Source organism: Passer domesticus, chromosome 8 (assembly GCF_036417665.1).
Source record: "Passer domesticus isolate bPasDom1 chromosome 8, bPasDom1.hap1, whole genome shotgun sequence".
NCBI classification, from domain to species: Eukaryota; Metazoa; Chordata; class Aves; order Passeriformes; family Passeridae; genus Passer; species Passer domesticus.
In genome coordinates this window covers 27,981,732-27,994,640 of record NC_087481.1, presented here as the reverse complement: position 1 = coordinate 27,994,640, position 12,909 = coordinate 27,981,732, and the positions used below count along the sequence as shown (strand labels likewise).

The 12,909-nt window shown below is 50.3% G+C and overlaps 1 protein-coding gene across 1 annotated transcript in view; it reads left to right on the top strand.

The window, feature by feature from the left end:
* Positions 1-375: 375 nt before the first annotated feature.
* Positions 376-12,909, top strand: part of PCDH15 (protocadherin related 15) — a 651,760-nt gene continuing 639,226 nt past the window's right edge. The window contains exons 1-4 of the mRNA XM_064429942.1: positions 376-570; positions 750-899; positions 1,207-1,266; positions 2,717-2,752. The gene's annotated coding sequence lies outside the window, so the exon portion shown is untranslated. The remainder of the gene's footprint in view (positions 571-749; positions 900-1,206; positions 1,267-2,716; positions 2,753-12,909) is intronic.

Sequence of the window (12,909 nt, the reverse complement as noted above, 5' to 3'; positions counted from 1 at the left end):
CCCTTCCTGTCCTCAACAGCTACCTGGAAGTTGTCCTGTGACATTTACAGCTTCTGGCAAAGTGGCTTTGATGAGGGGGATATTTTTGGAAACCATTTAAACTTTAAAGGCATGCCCATTTGTCCATCTCAAAGACTTGTCCTGTACTTATTAGACATTTTATAGCTCTGTGTCACCACTGAGTCAGAGATGACACAGAGCCATGTTAGAAGGCAAAAGCCTGATTTAGCTGATTCTCCCCCCTTTTATAACTTAGTTTGCTACAGGTGGACCTGATTGGTCATTTAATCAATGCATTTCACATGACTGGCTAACTAAGGAGACGTCCATTTGTAAACAACCTTATGAGGAAAACAGCAAAGCAGATTGTTAAAAACCACCACCTGCAGATTGTTTTAATATTTGGCTTTCATTGTTTATCTCCACCTCCCTAAAGCTTCCCAGGCTGATTTATAGGAAAACTTATCCAGCTTTCTGTCTCTGACCAGGCTGTCACATCCACAGCTTTGTCTCCCATTTGGGATAGTCACATCCCTGATTTTCACCCCTCTGTTCAACCAGGAATTCCAGGTGAGTTAAAGCACCCAGGGGTGCTCTCTGCCCTGCTGGGGGTGAGGGCTCTGTGCTGGATGGTGCCACATGTGCACTGCCCAGCACCAACCCAGGGGACTCTGGCATTTCTTCTCCCAGCTCAGAGATTCCCCAGCTTCAGTCCTGTTTGGCACACAGAAGATCCGATATTGTTCCAGGTTTCCCCAGCAGCAGGCACTGTGCCCTGTGCTGAAGTGTCCCTAGGGAATAAGGGAATGCAGGCTGCTGCCATCCTGATGCTGTTGTAGGAGTTTATGAACTATTCCTTGGGAATAAACACAGATGGCTTCATGTGGAACTGGGAAAGAGTAAGTCAACCCTTTTTTGTTCTACTTTCACACAGAAATACCGGGATTGCAAACATGTGCAAAGATCACAAAGATGTGGTTTCCTTTGTAGCTTCATATTGATACATCAAAACAGCAAAATATGGAGAATGGGGTGCCCAGAGAAGCTGTGACTGCTCCTGGATCCCTGGCAGTGCCCAAGGCCAGGCTGGACAGGGCTTGGAGCAGCCTGGGATGGTGGGAGGTGTCCCTGCCATGGCAGGGGTGTTGGAACCCTTCCAGCCCAAACCATTCCATGATTATAATGAGCTAAATCCTCTCTTTACAGTTTGTATAGGACTCTTCTGAGCAATGATATTTTGGTTACACTGAAGTAAATTCCCACTGGGTGAGTGAAAATGCACATTTTAAATTTGCATTCGTTATTGTCACAACTCAGAGAACTTGTGCTGCATTTAAAGGTGGGGGAGACATGAATGTGGGTTCCTTCCCCAAACTTAACCTCCCTCCCTTTGGGTTTGCTAACAGAGAAACCAAAAGAAATATGAAATGACAGAAACACACAATGGTTTTGGTTAAAAGGGACCTTAGAAATCATCTAATTTCAACCCCCTACCATATCCATGGAAATTGCTGCCTCAGTAGTGGAACATGAGAGGTTCTAGACATTGTTCTAAGACACTGAATAGAAATTTTAAAATATTAAGTAAACAAGGGTTAATATTTTCCCAAGTTCTTTGCTTTATTTGCAAGCAGATAATTAAAAAAAGGTGTTTATAAAGCACAGATACAGAAGAGTTCCTAACAGGGTGAAATCTGCAAGTACAAAACTTGTATTGACTTTGGAGAATACAGAGGGATTTGAATTGTTGTTGTTACTGTGCTCACCCTCCATTTGTGTTTTAGCTTTGTAATTTAGTTACTGGTGAGGTGTAATCACTCCTGATGGATGTGTTCACAACTGAGCTGCAACAAAAGCTGCTGAGGGTGTTCTGGGAGCTGCTAATTATCCTTAGCTGTTATTAGCTGTAGTACCAGTCAGAGACATTCAGCTCCTCAGGATTTTCTGTGTATGAACAGAGCCCTTATTAGTGTCAGCTCTCCAAAAAGCCCACCTGAGGCTGAGAGCTGCCCCCAGGCTTACAGAGAAGCAATGCTCAGTGGTGTAAATCAGCCCTTTTCCTGGGACAGGGATCAGAAGCTCTGAGTGAAGTGCATCCCATGTGAGATCACTTCATCTTTCCAAACCCTTCATTGGAAAAGTTCAGCTGTGTGCTGTGCTTGTTAGGAGTCATCAATATGTTCTTCCTGGTACAAAAGGCTTTATGTTTGCTATTATCCAGTCTCATTTTCTGCTTCAAGCCGTGATGCTTTCTGAGCAGAGTGTGTTTATTTCAGATTATTAGGATTTACCCCGGTAAAAGACTCATAGCATGTTTCTCAGAGGCTGAAGCACCTACGTTGTTTTCCCTGAGTCTTTGGAACTTGGCAGGGAAAAACACCTCCAGAAGCAGAGAAAAGCACTTCTTACTCTATGAAATTCTGTTCAGTTTTGGCTGAGATGTAAACCTGCTAATTTCCCTTTTTAGCACTTGATTTCTTAGGGGAACGCTGGAAGCTTGTCAGAACACAAATGGTGTAGCCTGGCACACTGTGCCACTGTGGGCCATGGCAGGTGGCACTGGCAGGGACATGAGCTCCTCAGGGAGCACTGGGAAAGGATTTGGGTGACACTGGACTTGTAATGCAGTATTGTCTCATCGGTTCTTGCAAGTGAACAAAAAATAACCTCAATACTGCACTTCCCAGTCAAGATAAAGGTCTCCTCTCTTTGGCAGGAGTTTCTTGTGTGGTCTGCACACAGCTGGTGGAAGGTGAGTGGGAACTGTTGGGATTTCTTTCCCCTTGGTCTCACATGAGGAAAAGACTGAGATACAGCAGCCCTCTCCTCTTCACGGTGCTTTTCTTGGATTACAACTCACTTCAGTAGCAGTGTCAGGCACTCAAAAGTTATGAAAGGCCAGCCATGGTGTCACCTTTTAATTCAGCATCTCTGGGCACTGGGGAAAGACCTCAAATCCTGTGTCAGTTCTGGGCCCTCCAGACAGAGAGCCCTGGAGAGGCTGGAGGGAAGGGAAGGGAGCTGGGAAGGGGCTGGAGCCCCAGGAGGGGCTGAGGGAGCTGGGAAGGGGCTGAGCCTGGAGCAAAGGAGGCTCAGGGGGGACCTTGTGGCTCTGCACAACTCCCTGCCAGGAGGGGACAGCCAGGGGGGGTCGGGCTGTGCTGCCAGGGAACAGGGACAGGAGAAGGGGAAAGGGCCTCAGGCTGGGCCAGGGGAGGCTCAGCTTGGATATTAAGGAAAATCCCTTCACCAAAAGGATGGTGAGGCACTGGAAAGGCTGCTCGGGGAAGTGGTGGAGCCCCCACACCTGGAGTGTTCAAAAAACATGTGGAAGTGGACTTGGGTTGGTGATTTTGGAGAGCTTTTCACTGGTTCTGAGATTGGAGTATCACCTTTATTGTTTGCTATTATTTCCCTGTTTCTGAAAAAAAGGCTTCCTGATAGATGTTTCAGTAAGATCTATTGCAACAAGGAGAACAAAGATCATTTTTCAGGCAAATACCAGTAAAATATCTAGTATCAGCAAAGCTGGAATTAGGTTAATGGCATATTTGATTTTTGTGTACTTTTTCTTATTTCATGCAGCACTGAACTCTCTGCCAGCTCTCTCACTTACCTGGGCTGAGTGCACCCGAGAGTGTGTCAGGAATTTATTCCCAGCTCCTGTGTGGAATTCCCAAGGTGCCTGGGGAAGAGGATTGCTGAAAGAGAAAGGTTCCCCTGTGTTGGGGGCAGGTGAAGGAGAAGAATTCTCCTCTGTCCCTGTTTTTGCTGCAGGCTCTGTGTGCTGCTGAGCAAGCCCCTTCAGCCAGAGCAGCTTTTGTGGCCGTTCCCTGCCTCATCTCCTGCACCCTCAGGCTCAGTGTGGAGAAGTGCTGAGCACTCAGGGCTGCAAATGAAATCGATGGGCAGTGTGGTCACTCAGCATTCCCCAAATTAACCAGGAGTGGGATGGATATCTGGACATGGGCACAGCAGCAGGTTCTGGGTCCTGCAAATGATTTGCAGCGTGGCTTGTTTGGGTTGTTTGTGTCTCTGTTGTGAGCACAACTCGCACTAAATGTAAATTAATTACTCTGTGTGAGACGCTCCTGGCTATAATTTCCCCCAATAATATGGCATTAATATCTTTTCCATGTGCAGCAGGTTGTGGGTGGTACTGAGGTACAAATCTAGACTGCACACAGTGTACACGTCACACAGATGGCCTGAGATGGACCAGCACATGAAGGAGCTGCACCTGCTTCCACTGAAATCAATAAAATTTCCATCCATTTCAATACTCACAGGAGATGATGGATTAGGAGAACTTAATTTGGGGCTTTGGGGAATGATATTCACAACTTTAATTGTATTCAGATAAAATGCACATTGATCCTTGAACAAATTCTCAGTACAGCTGGCCATTGAAAAGGAAAAATCAGAACTTTGCAAATGCCTCTGCACATTCTTCCTGTGATTAACTGTTCTTTAAAAGAGAAGAGAAGGTAGGGATGTAGTAGAAGTTATCACCCTGCTTGCAATTATTCTGAGTAGTAAAACAGATTAAGTAGAGGCTTAAGGCATGAGCTTAGTGAATGTAGCCATACCTAAACAAACAGTGGCAATTCTGCTCTTTCACTCTGAATTTTAAGATTAAGTAAATGGCAGAGTAATTTAAATTATATGTAAATATTTGATTAATGGAGTCTTGACACTTTTCGCTTGTAATTCCCTCTCTCTTATTAAAATCATCCACCAAATTTTGAAGTAGAAATTAAATTTTTCTCTAATTAAAAGCATTACTTTTCAAATATGATTGTGCACTGTGACAAACCCTACTGAATTCTGCATTAGCACAGGAGCTCCTGAGCTCTCAGACCTCCTGCACAAGCAAACAAGGTTCTCTGCTAGGCTCTCTGTGACTCATCTCATGGTGGTGGGGACAAACACCTGGCCACTGCAGCACCTCAGATGCTGAGCAGCATTGCCCTCATGCTTAACCTCCTTCTGTTTCATTTTTTTCCTCTAGGAGTTAATTCTGTGACCATGATGAGCTTAATTCTCTCTTTCCAGTTTGTATGGGACTCTTCCGATTATGAGAAGCAATGATATTTTGGTTACACCGGAGTAAATTCTCATTGGGTGAGGGAAAATACACATTGTAAGTTTGCATTTCTTATTGTTCACGTGTCACAACTCAGACAACTCGTGCTGCATTAAAGGTGGGGAAGTCATGAATGTGAGTTCCAACCTTAACCTCCCTCCCTTTGGGTTTGCTAACAGAGAAATCAAAAGAAATCTGAAACGACAGAAACACAGAATGGTTTTGGATAAAAGGGACTTTAAAAATAATTTAATTTCAACTCCCTGCTGAGAAGAATTTGGATGTTAAAGAAGCATGAGGGAAGGGAAGTAAGAGAAGAGAGGTTTTCACTCACCTGTGTGCTTACAAATGATGCTGAGGCATGAGCAGGGAGCTGATTTGCCAAGTGCACATTGCCATTCAAATATTTACAGTGTACCTGTAAAACATCTGGGTGCCACAGGGGTAGAAATCCCTGCTCTCATCACTTTTGTATGGGAGAGGAACACAAGGAGGCTCCGTCTGAACCAAAATTAATTTTGTTTTTTGCCTTCAGAGAGGGTGAGGGAAGAAATTTCAGCCTCAGGTTCAGCTGGGGATTTAATGTGGATTTACAGAGGTGAAATTGAGAAGAAGGGGGTCACAAGGTGGCTGAGCAAGTGTAGGAACAACTGGCAGCTGAGGGGGATGGTCCTGCACCACCTGCAAGGTCTGCTCATCCCAGACCTGCCCAGCTTTGCTTTGCTGCTTGTCTGACTCCTCGGTGATCCCCCTTGGCTTGTTAAAGGAGGAGGAAATGCTCTCTTTTGCTGCCAGGTGAGTTTTCTGCTGATTTAGTGAGCTGAACTGGGTCAAGCAAAGTTGCAGCAGGGCTAAGAGGAACTTGGGGAACTTTCCTTGTGGTGGCAGGGCAGCCAGCTGGGCAGGGCTCATTGTCTGAGCCCTGCTCGTGTCTCCGTGTGAGCAGCTGTGGTGGGAACAGCAGCAACGGGGCTGGGATTTGGGGTCTCCAGCCAACCTCAGTCTTCTGGGGGTTTCATTGTTAAATAATTGTTCTTGCATCCTGTTCTGAGTGGAGGAGTCTGGCCTGGGCTGCTGCATTGATCTGGGCTTAAGCTTATAAGTTTTGGAGGTAGAGGTAGGGGAATTTTCACTGTGTGTGCAGTGTTGTTCATAAATACTAAAGTAAAACATGAATAATGGCTAAGTCCCTGATTCCACAGACTGCTGACCCTTCCTGCTCGAGATTTGTATTCAGATAGTTCACCAAAAATCTCCCATTAAGCCTGCAAAGCTCACACATTCAGGAAAAGCCTATATTTAAAGCAAATTAACAAGGAAGCTCATGGGCCCGTACTGAAGTGCACGAGGATCTTTACAAGTATCTCTTGTTTGTAAAGACAAATGTGCAAGGACAGCTGCTGGAAGCCTAAACTCCACTTCTGCTAACGAGCTGACTCTATGCCAGCCCCGGGACACACGCACGATATTTCCCCTCCAGCCGCTGTAATTTTTTTACTTCACGGAAATCACCCCTGTTCACTTCGCACCCCACACCAGCATTCCCGAGCTAATCCCGCTCTCGCAGTCGGGCGCAGTTCCTCTCTGTTCCGGCCAAGTTTGCGGCTTTTCCCCTCGCTGGCGAGTCAAAGCCCCGCAGGTGCGCGCAGCGGTGAGGAAGAGGAGGCGCTGCTGGACGAGCCGGGAAGGGAAGGGAAGGGAAGGGAAGGGAAGGGAAGGGAAGGGGGGCGAGCGGCCGGTGCCTGCGGCTGCAGTTCGCCGTCCCTCCGAGCCGCGGCGGGGGCACACTCCGCCCGCGTTTGGCGAGCGCGGCTCCGAGCGGGGCACGGCGAGGCAGCCAGGAGGAAGAGGAGGAGGTGAGGACACGGGCACCGCGGGCTGGGATGGGATGAGATTCAATGGGATAAGATGGAATGGGATGGGAGACCGTCACCAGAGCAGTGAGGCCGAGCTGCGGGAGGGAGCGGAGCCGCTCGCCCGGAGCCGCTCTCTCTCCCCGTGGCTCTGCCCGCTGCTCCTGGCCAGGAACAGGACCGCGGTGAGGGTCTCTGAGGGGTGGGCGCTGTTCGAGGGGGATGCGCTTGAGCGCTGCCTGGCAGCATCCCGCTCCCCTCGGATCAAACTCTGCGCTCCGTGCCGAATTTGAGGAGTGTTAGAGCTCCTCGGGACTCTGGAGATGCAGTGCGAGTCCTCCTGAAGGCTGGGATTGGTTATTGGGATTCCAGAGGAATTAGCAGGGTCCTCTGAAAATATCTGGGGAAGAACAGATTTTACTCAGCTTCCGTGCAGAAAATTTGTGGTTCCTGAGTCTACGTTGACGTTTGGATATGAGAGGATATTGAGACGCTGGGGTTTACGTGGTCATCTTCACGTGAAAGGTCAGGAGTGATTATTTTCCTTTTTAAAAGGTTTTACAGACAGGTGCCGATGGTTTGGCTGATGGAGATGCCCGCAGAAGTGTGAGGGAGGAGCACAGGTGACCCCAACACAGGGGTTTGAAGGCAAGAGGAGAGGGGAGTTTGTGTAATTAAACGGGCAAAGCCGCGTTTTGTATTCACTGAGCTGAGGAAGAACTCTCTTCCAGGAGAGAGCCTGTCCTGCCCGGGCTGGAGCTGAGTGGAGGGGGCAGGGTGAAGCGGTGAATATTTGAGCTTGAAACCAGCAGCGCTTTAGCTGCCGCTCACTTCTGAGAGGTCCTTTCCTTCTATCGGCCATAAATGCCCGAATCATCGCGGAGTTTGTTGATTAGGAAACGAAGGTTTGTGCTGCTTTAGGGTGACACCCGGGGGGTTCCCCCCGGGGTCTCTGGTGCTCGGGCAGTGAGCGCGGCTGGCCCGGGTTGTGCGGGATGTTCTGGGGAGCAGCGGCAGCCGCACACGGGCACACAACAGGTCCCCGCGGTGTTGATTCGCCACCTGAAACTTCGCACGCCGGATCCAGGCGGGTGGCAGCCGAGCCGCTGAGCCTCCGAGCAAACAGGCCTACAGGTGGCATTTGGGGATCAGGCATCAGCAGCCAGCACAGCCTCGGCAGCGGGTGCGCGCCGCTCCGGAGTTGGGCTCAGTAAGTGCCGGGAGCGGCTCTGCCGGCGGCTCCTTCCCGGCGCGGCCGAGCATCCCCGCTCGGGCAGGGCGGGGGGCGCGGGCTGGGAGCGCAGCCGCGGCCGGGGGGAGGGAGGTACAGGGGGGCAAGGAGCGCGCCCGGAGCCCCCGGCCCGCTCTGCCGTGCGCTGCCCGTGCCCGGGGGACAGGGCGGGCGGTGGGGCTGCCGGGGAGTTGGCCGCGCTATCCCGGAGGAGCAGCGATGCCCGGCGCCCTCGCGAACGCTTGCCGCCTTCTTTCTTCTCCCCGCTCCTCCCTCCATCCCTTCCTTTTCATTTTTTTTTTATTATTAATTTTTTTTTCCTCCCTCTCGCCGGTGCGGGGAGGCGGGCGCGAGCCGCGGCTCCGCAGCGCAGCGGCGCTTTCCCCGCGGCCCCGCAGCCGCGCTCCCCCGCCCCTGCGCAGGCAGGCAGGCAGCGAGCGCCGCAGCCGCGCTGGCCCCGGCGGGCGGAGCGGAGCGGCGCCGCCGCTGCCCCCGCGCCCACCCCGCGGGCCTCGCTGCCACAGGGCGGCGGCCCCCGGCCCGTCCCGCTGCCCGAAAGTTTCCCGGAGGAAGGGGGTAAGTCGGGGGGATGCGCAGGCGGGGGGATGCTGGAGATCCTCGGGCTGCCTCGGCCCCGGGGCTCCCGCCCTGCTGGGGCCGGGGCAGGGCTCCGCGGAGAGGCTCCCCGGCCAGGGCGGACACCCATCTCTGCCTCCCCGTCCCCATCGGTCCCTGTCGCCAAGCGGAGGAGAGACGGTGACCTCAACTGTTGTGGTGTCGCTTCGAGACGCGGGGTTAATTTGCGAGGGCCGGTAGTGGCAGAAATGCAGCGCTCAGACTTTGATATCTGCATATGGTAATGGGTAAAAGAAAGGAGCCCGTTAGTATTCCGCTCCTGTAATACTTGGCGCGGGAGAGCCTGCTGCTCCATCTCACTGCCCAGCTCCTTTGGGGGGAGCGGAGCGGGGCTGGGTGCCTTCCCCGCTGCCTTCTCCCGGGTGCCTGAGCCCTTCAGGAATCGGGGGAGTCCTGCGGAGGGGAGACGGGAAGCTCCTTGCTTTGCGACCGCAAAGCTGCGGAGAGACACCTTCTGGGGCTCGGAAAGCCTCGGGAACGCTTTGGGAGTGGGATTATAGCAGGAATCGGCAGGGCAACCCCGGTGCCCGGCTGCTGGCAGGTGATGTGACTCCGCTGCCAACCTTTTACACACCCCAGTGATTTTATCTATCCCTGTGGCTGATGCGAGCCCCGCGTTTGAAATGTTGTGCGAACTTGAGTGATGCACGGTGAGGTCAGCCGTGGGGGCTGGAGCCCGAGCACTGGGATTACCTTGGGAAGAGCAGCACCGAGGTGCGGGTGGTGTCATCCGGGGGCACACGCCGGGAGAGGCAGGTGCCGCCTTCCCATCCCCTCTGCGTGTTTCGGCAGTGGCCATTAATGATGATTGGATGTTAATTCCGAGGGAGGGGTGTGGTAGCCGAAGGGGGTTTTGGATGCAAACCAATCCCCGTTGACTCATTCGGGCCCCGCCGAGGTGTGGGGGGAAGCCCCTGTGCTCGCAAGGCGGGCTGCTCCCACTCCCATCATCAAAAGTTGAGGTGGAAACATTTCCGTGTCTGCTCCCACCCACCCCCCGACGGGAGGAGGTTCGTGACATATAAATTTCTCAGACTGCTCTTTGGGCTGTCTGCGTGTTAAGCAAATACGTTTCTCACTTCGGCTGAGAACAGTTTTGCTCTCTGATGAGTGGAAACTGGGGAAAAGGAGACATTTAAAAATAAAATCAGACTGTATAGCTGGAGCGGTAAAGCAAATGTTCTCGAGATCCCACGTAGCAAGCTGGGGGTGAATGCAAACTGTTCCTGCCGTGTAACTTTTCCAGATTCAGTTCTCCCTGAGAGATGCGATCTCCTCCTGCCTCCCAGCAGAGCCCGGTCTGCATGGAGCACGGAGCGGGTGCCAGGATGCTTTTCCCAGCGCCCTGAAGGGGCAAGGGGAGCGTGCTGGCACTGCCGCAGGAGTGACAGATTCCTTGTCACACGCGGAACACGGCACCTACAGCAGCGGCACGGGAGCCCACCCTGCTTTCAACTTTCTGTGTGTCAAAGCTTTGGGAAATTTGAGGCAGGTTACTCCCAAATCGGGGACTACAGGCTCTCCCCTCTTGCTTCAGCTGCTGTGGATGTGGCAGGCTCCCTTATGTCATCCCCAGTGTCTGTAGGTGACACGTGCTTAGTCTTCAAGGGAACGACCGTGGACAGGTGAAGGGACACTTAAATTAGTCTTGCTCTTGTTTTTATTCAAAGTTTTACATGCAGCCTTTCACATCCTGCTTTTTCTGTAACTTCCCAATGACAACGTGTGCTCATGTCTGGGAAAGTGTTAGAGTATCTAATTCCTCTGGCAAAATGGGAATGGTTGGTAGAGCAACCTGCTAAACCCCTTCAGGAGTGAGTGCTAGCTCGGGGTGCATTTTGCAGATGAAGAGGTGCAGCCAGCTTTGTGAGAGCATGGTGATCACTCATCCCTCCACCAATGAAGCACCAGATCAGCTGTGCAAACGAGCCTCTCAAACCTGGGCTCTGATTTTCTGTGCAGGGATGGAAGCCTGAAGCACAGAGTGCTGAGCTGCTGCTGCTGCGTGTCCATGGTGTAGATGTGTGGGATGGCTTGGGCTTGGTGGCTGTTTGGACAGCTCCTCTGCAGTGCTGGGTGGGCATTTGCTGTAGGCTGAAGGCTTGTGCTTCAGAAGCTGCCACAGGACTGGATCAGGGATACAGAGCTTTGCCAGGACATCAGGCAGGAATAAGAACTTGGCTTGAGTTCTTTTCCCTCAATTTACAAACTAAACTTCCGTAAGATGCTTGTGTATTGCTCCTGGATGCTTCAGAAACCACATTTTTACTTGGTTGGATGCATCCTTAAAAAGTGGTCTCCCTCATTTGCTCCTCCTTTCCTTCTTCCTGTGCCTTAGCAGCCTGAAATCCGTGGACATTTACCCCTGAACCCTGGGATTTAAGTGCTTTGATAACAGCTTCAAACGAGGGACATAAGTTGTTAAAACTTTGCTCCTGGTTAGCAAGCAGCTGAAGGAAATGAAACCAGTAGCTTTGCACTTTTCCTTTCATGGCTGTAGTAAATTTCTGGGAGCAATTCAGCCTTAGCCCAAATGCTCTGAAACAGGAAAATAACATGAACAGTAGCATTCCTGTGTTTTTTGGGTTTTTTTTGTTGGTTTGTTTTGTTGTTGTTTGTTTGTTTGTTTTTATTTTGTAGGGGTTTGGGGTTTTTTTGTGGTTTTTTTTTGTTTTTGTTTTTTTTTAATTTGTGTCTGCATATGTGCCTCTGTCCAGCCAAGCAGCAAAATCTGAAAATAAGAAAGTAAAATCTGGTCTTAGTTCAGTTTTAACAGTAAGACTGATATAAAACCTTTGGTTTGTCAAGGAAAACCTTTTTACCCATGAAGGTTCTTTTTGGATCTTCTTCATCCAAGCTTGAAGTAAACTTAATAGACTTGTGGCAAAATGAAGCATTGGGGCTTTTTATGTGTGAAGCAGCTTTTTTTCTCTTAAACTCAGGGTGATGAAAACTGCTCTGTTAGCCAATTATTATTTACTTCTTGGTACTTGAAACATGCTGAGGGATAACTGAGTAGTGGAAGCTTGAAATCTGCCAAAATGCTGCTTAGAGAATTAAACCCGAGTTTGCTTGTTCTGTCCTATTAATAGTTTATAAATTCAGTGTCTGAACCACAGAAAACAGTAGTTAAAGTGGCAAGGATTATTGCTCAAAATCCTGCAATCAGAGCTTGCTGTTTTAATTAAAAATAACTAATCAACTGATTGATGTAGGGGGGGAAAGTGCCTTGCAGGTATATATTAATTTTGCTGCTACCAGAGGATTCTATGTGATGCATTTGTTGATGTGAAGTCTTTTGGGGGAAGAGACACTGAGTGCCTAAAAAGCTTGTGCAAGCACAGCAGAGCAGGCTTCTGGGAGAGGAGATGCTCCTGCAGCTTTTCATGCTTAACTGATTTATTACAAGAGACTTGACAATCAGGACTAACTCAGCAGCAGTGGGAAGTGGTTTGTTTCTGGCACTTCAGGCAGTGGCTGTGATCCCCTGGCAGTGGCTTGGGGTGCTCCTGAGCTGTTAGGGTTAGGATGACAGCGTGTTCTTGGCCTACTGCATGTCTGGCTGGACTTTTAACAAGCTGTAGCTCCAGAGAAGGTGGAACAAGTAATTCTGATGGCTGGTGACAAAGCTCTGAAGGAAGAGCTAAAGTCACTTAAAAGAGTGTTTTGTACATATAAATCTACTGATCTGAATACCTTATGTCCCCTCTATGCATCCAAAACACAGAACTTTGTGTGTGACAGGGACAAGGGTGTTCTCCCTGGATTCACTTGGGGAGGAACAGCCAGTCGGGAGAAGGAGAGAATTCCTCTGTTGGCAGAAATTCGACCTTGTCATTGTGATAGCCCTCAGTCCTTGGTTACTGCCAGAATCCCAAAATGGTCTGAAAGAGACCTTACAGCCCATCCAGTCCCACCCTGGGCTGTGGGCAGGGATATTTTCCACCATCCCAGATTGCTCCAAGCCCCATCCAACCTGGCCTTGGACACTTCCAGAGATCATGGGACAGCCACAAAATGTTAAGGAGCTGCCTTAGAGGTTCCAGGGTGTAGCAAACCCCAGGGCTGCTGAACTGGGATGAGCAAGGGAGCCCCTCTGCTCT